Consider the following 5,410-nt stretch of genomic DNA (forward strand, 5'->3'; position numbering starts at 1 on the left):
CTAACTAAATAAATGAATAAATGAATGGTGAATAGGAAGGGTGATCGCCCCCCCCCCACTTCTCTCTTTCTCCCTCTATCTATCTATCTATCTATCTATCTATCTATCTATCTATCTATCTATCTATCTATCTATTTATCTATCTACCCAACTTTATTATCTGTATGGGGTTTCATTAAGCTTCTTGTGACCTAAAAGGGCTTATTTCAAATCTTGAATTTGAAAAATGAAATTATCCTCAATGCGATACATTTAGCTAATAAATATTGTGTAAAGCAGGTGATAACAATTGCACTGACAGGGAGAAGAAAATAATATTGTCTGGAGAATCAACCTGACGGCTAAGCAAAAAATAAAGTGAGTAATGTCAGATCTTAATTTAAAACTGAAATGAAAGACCGCAATATTCACCTTCAAGACCTCAGAGATCGATTTTCCTTTCCATTTCTCTTGAGTTTCACTTCATTCGTAATTGAGAATGAAAAATAAACAAAGATTTCAAAAGGAGTGATGAAGTAACAATCATTTAGTTATCAATGAGACTATTGATTGATTTCAGTTCTCTCCAATCCAACAGATTCTCTGCAAACTTTACTGCAGTGTAGAAGGGGTGTCTTCCCTGCAGAGTACATTGCGTACCAATTACTGTTTACTGTAGCATTCCCAATCGCAAACTGTGAAAGGTCAGAACAGCTTGACTTTGATCAGAACTGAAAAAGAATTCCTTTCAACTGATGTAAAAATAAATGAAATAATCGAAGTATTTCCTGACAGAAGAACTCGTTTGGGACACAGACACCGCACTTGATATGGCTGGTTCATATTTAATTTGCATAAAATGTTTATTCCATCTGCTTTTACATATTTAGGATGTCTTCTTTTCTTTCTTTTCTCAGATCTGGTTTCTGTACTTGAGTCTTGGAGGTATAAACCAATGAAACAGATGATATTAATGACCTTCTTGAACCCTTTGACAGCATACGACTAGGGGGGAAGTACTTGAATACATTCTCTTATGTTCTAAAGTTGATAAAGTAAATACAACTCCCGTATTGCGCTCGATATTAAATCGATTTTATCCCGAGCTATATAACTTTTTGGATTTTGTACAATGTAAGAAATCAGTGTGATTATAATTCTTGTCAATTGTTTTGTTTTGTCTTTTTTGCAGAGTTGTATTTGCTTACCAGAAAAATAATGGAAGTGAAAGTTGACCGGAGCTGGGCGTGGGTGGTTATGGCTGCTGCGTTTGGCATTCACTTCATTAGTGGCAGCCTTCAATTTTCGTCCGGAATAATCCGATTAAATTTGTTACTAGACACTATTCATGAAGAGAAAGTATTCATAACATGGATTATTTCCATATACGCCAGTTTATTCTCTCTAGCGGGTATGTATGGATTCACTATCTGTCTGTCTGTCTGTCTCTCTCTCTTCTTTCCACCTCTCTCTCTCTCTCTTCTATCCACCTCTCTCTCTCTCTCTTCTATCCACCTCTCTCTTCCCCTCTCTCTTTCTCTCTCTCTCTTTTAATATATTATATAGTGTTTCTTTTCGGTGGGTTACATTTTGAGTCCGAGATTTTGCAATAGTTGCTGGAGGCCAGCTTTGCATTTCATTGTTCCGAAGTCGATAAATCGATAAAAAAAGTACCACTCCAGAATAGTTGTTTGTTGGAACTGAAAAAAACATTGGTTCGGATGACTGGCAGTATTTGTTTCGGCTCTTTGCGTTCTGAGTTCAAATCCCTTGAATGATACATTTAATCTGTCATCTGGTTTAATGCCATCACCTAGCATCTTAGCTGCCTTTATTGAAGTCCACTCTGTAGTAAGCATTTGGGCCAGCTCCTGCTTAAAGAAAGATTTTTAAAATGTAGGCAATTGTGATGTTCCTGTCATTCGTAAAACAGTGATGTGATTTAAAGGAGTTAGTTTCATCTGCATGATGAAATCGTATCGAGTACTTAGTGTCTATCAAACATCGGTTATCATATAAAGAATAACAGACACAGAGATCGAACTTAGAAAATATACCTTTTTCAAGGTTGATAAAATAAGTACTAATCAAGTAATGGAGTTGATGTAATTGACTATCACCAGCCCCTAACATTACTGACCTTGTACCAAAATTTGAAACAATTTTTATTATTAAAGCGACGAGCTGACAGAACCGTTAGCACGTCGGGCAAAATGCTTAGCAGCATTTCGTTCGTTTTACGTTCTGAGTTCAAATTCTACCGAGGTTGACTTTGCCTTTCATCTTTTCGGGGTCAATAAAATAAATACCAATCGAGTACTGGGGTCGATGAAACCGACTAGCCATCTCCCACCCAAAATTTCCGGCCTTGTACTTTTGTTTCACTGTTGTGCACAAATGCAAAAGTGAATTGACGGATTTTGTAAATCAAAACAAAAGCAAACTTGAGACAGAGAGAAAGGAATTTGATGATTTCATCCTCAAAACCCCGAAGTGGGTTATTAATTAAAATGTCCTCAGGTGTTTATAAAACAACCCGCAAAAATTCTCATGTAGTGTGAGGAATTTTAAAAAAAATCAACTGACAAAAGAATTTTTGAAGGGCTTTTTAAAAAACTTCCACTAGTAGAGAGGCCTGAAACTTCCGAGCTTCTCGAAAATCAAGGTGAGTGACCTCCTCTTTTTCTTTCTCCGACTAGGATGACTGTGCTGAGAGTGGGATGTGGGAATGTGCGTGGCCTGGGATCAGCTTGGAAGCAAGGTCACTTGCTCAATGATCCCAGATCGCGTCATTTAGATGTGGGCACCATTAGTGAAGAATTTCCGGAAAGCATGCTCCATTTTCAAGGATTACAAATTATTCTCACCTTGTGGTCTATTTGGAACGGGTGGCGGTGTAGCACTGCTACACCGGAAATACTTAGATCTCTAAGTACTGGCTATCTTCTTGGACCCGGACGGTAAGGTGGTGGTCCTGGACGTGAATGGCAGCGATAGTGCCTTTAGATTTCTTCAGGAGTCGAGAAATAGTCTTGAGAATGTCTTCGAAAATTCGTGATATGTGCAGTCGACTCAGATAGGACATGTAAATAGGGACTTTGTTACTGGAAGTTGAATGCGTCTTTATCGGCACACAACTACTACAGGGACTGTATTAGTGAAGTAAAATGGATAGCGTTCAGCAAAGATTTAGCAATAGAAATAAATAAATTACAAGAACTAATCAGCAAACTAGAAGAAGCTAATAGTAAAGCATCGCGACCAACGTGCTAGCGGCAAGAATGGCACTTGGCCATTTCGCTGAAGTGAACATGAAGGCTGCGTTGTCAGAGCTGGGGCCCATGCACTCAAACACGAAGGAACTAAAGTCGTCCGATGGGTCTGAAAGGTGGAGACGCGACGTGGCAACAAAACCACAGTCAGGTCTTTGATGGTATGGGCGCGTTCTACTCGGTTCTGAGCAGATGTATGAGGCTTTCCAGAAGCACTTTGCGTGACTGTTTGGTGAGGGCGAGGGGTCGACGATGGTAGCAGAACATACTTCGTACCTGGACGGCCCGCCATGGTACATGGCAGCGGACGTGAGGTTTTGCCGCTGAAATATGAGTGGCGATGAGCGATTGCTCAAGTGGCAAATCACCTGGCTTGAATGGCCTGCCCTATGAGTTCTATGAGTTCATGCCAGATTTATTTGGCGGCTTCTAAATAGATGACTACTGTAATTGGCATCAGAACGGGAGATGTTGTTAGCCGGGGTGTAGTGATGCTCCTGAGGAAGGACGCCGACAATGGAAACATGCAAGGAAATCTTTAGCCCATAACTCTGCTAAACAAAGAGTTTAAGATTTTGGCCAAGATGTTAGCAAAAAGGTTGGTGCTTGTCGCCGGTAGTCTGATCGGGGAAGCGTAAACGTGCATAAACCCAAAGAGGTCTATCCAGGACAACTTCCACCTAATGTGATACATCGTTGAGAGGGCTGGAACTAAAGCTGGCTTCGGTGGAGCCCTGATCCATTTGAATCAATCCAAAGCATTCGATAGGGATGTTTGTCTGACGGATCAGTTAAACTGCTCGGTGTCTGGTTCAGTCCCGACCTCCAGGTGGATAAGAACTGGGACGAAGTGACGAACAGGGTGTCCAGTCTTACCCAGAAATGGGCAGAGAGGAAGCTGTCTCTGAAAGGTTGGGTAGAGGTAGCGAATGTCTACTTTGTCTCCGTTATCAGTTATCGCCTGACTCTCATGCCCTGCTCCGGTTATTGCTTGACCAGATTGGAGAGTTTCTTATTTAGTTTCTTATGGAAAGGACGCGTTCCAACGGTTAGGCGGTCAGTCTGCTGCCACTTCCCCTCTGCATGGCGGCCTGGGCATGCTGTGGCTTCTGATAGGAAGACACGCACTCAGGTTGCGTCACCTGTAACGATTTCTAGATGGTCAGCATGTGTGGGCTCCGTTTGTGAGGCACGTCGTTCCGCAGCTCGTCTCTCTGACGGAACTGCAGTTCTGAGGGAAGAAGAGACCAAAATTAGGCGCCTGGCGCTCACAGCCCTCTACCAGTCGGGCAATGAGATCGATAGAAGTTCCACTTTAAACAATATATAGAGGATTAGTGGCGGGGAAGTGCGACGACTAACTCGGGGAGACTCTGGGCGTCGACGAAAATGAATTGGCTTGTTTGTAGCTTGGCAGTGCTACCGAGTGACGCTTCCGATTCGAGATAAACGCTACAGGCGCGGATGTAGTGTCAGACAAGCTTGCCCGGGGTGTGCGCAGAGACGAAACTGTTTTTCGCGCACTCGTTCAGTGTCCGTGCATTGCTAACCTATGGAGTTATGTCGAACAGCTGCTGTCGCATGTGCGACGGATCCGTCTGTCGGTCGAGTTCATACTGAGGATTGCGCCACTGATTTCCTTTAATCGGGTAGGTAAGGCAGTAGCAAAAATGGTTGTCTGGTGGACGAGGCTGAAAAGCACGAGGACAGTCTTTTCTCTATGTTAAAGCCCTCATCGACTTTTCCAAGCTTCACTTGAAAAACAAAGTGAAGGTGGAGAGGGAGGTGCTGTCCTCAAGTGAATTTATTAAATGTTGGGTGAAAGTTACGACAATGGCAACAGTGGATGGTACAGATGGTTCACAAGTATAGACCTATGAATAGGAGAAAGGGAATTTGAGAGGGACCTACCCGTGGTGTTCAAGGAGATCTTAGACGGTGAGATTCCTCGACTATCCCTAGAGGTCCTCCTGTATCAGGAGGGTCACATCATTATCATTACCCACCTTTTTATATTTTATTTTTACTACTGTATACTATGTATGATTTCCTTCTCCGTTTTGTATATAGGACATACATTCTTTACATTTATATATACAAGGTTACATTTATATATATATAGGCGCAGGAGTGGCTGTGTGGTAAGAAGCTTGCTTCCC

Source organism: Octopus bimaculoides, chromosome 14 (genome assembly GCF_001194135.2).
Source record: "Octopus bimaculoides isolate UCB-OBI-ISO-001 chromosome 14, ASM119413v2, whole genome shotgun sequence".
NCBI classification, from domain to species: Eukaryota; Metazoa; Mollusca; class Cephalopoda; order Octopoda; family Octopodidae; genus Octopus; species Octopus bimaculoides.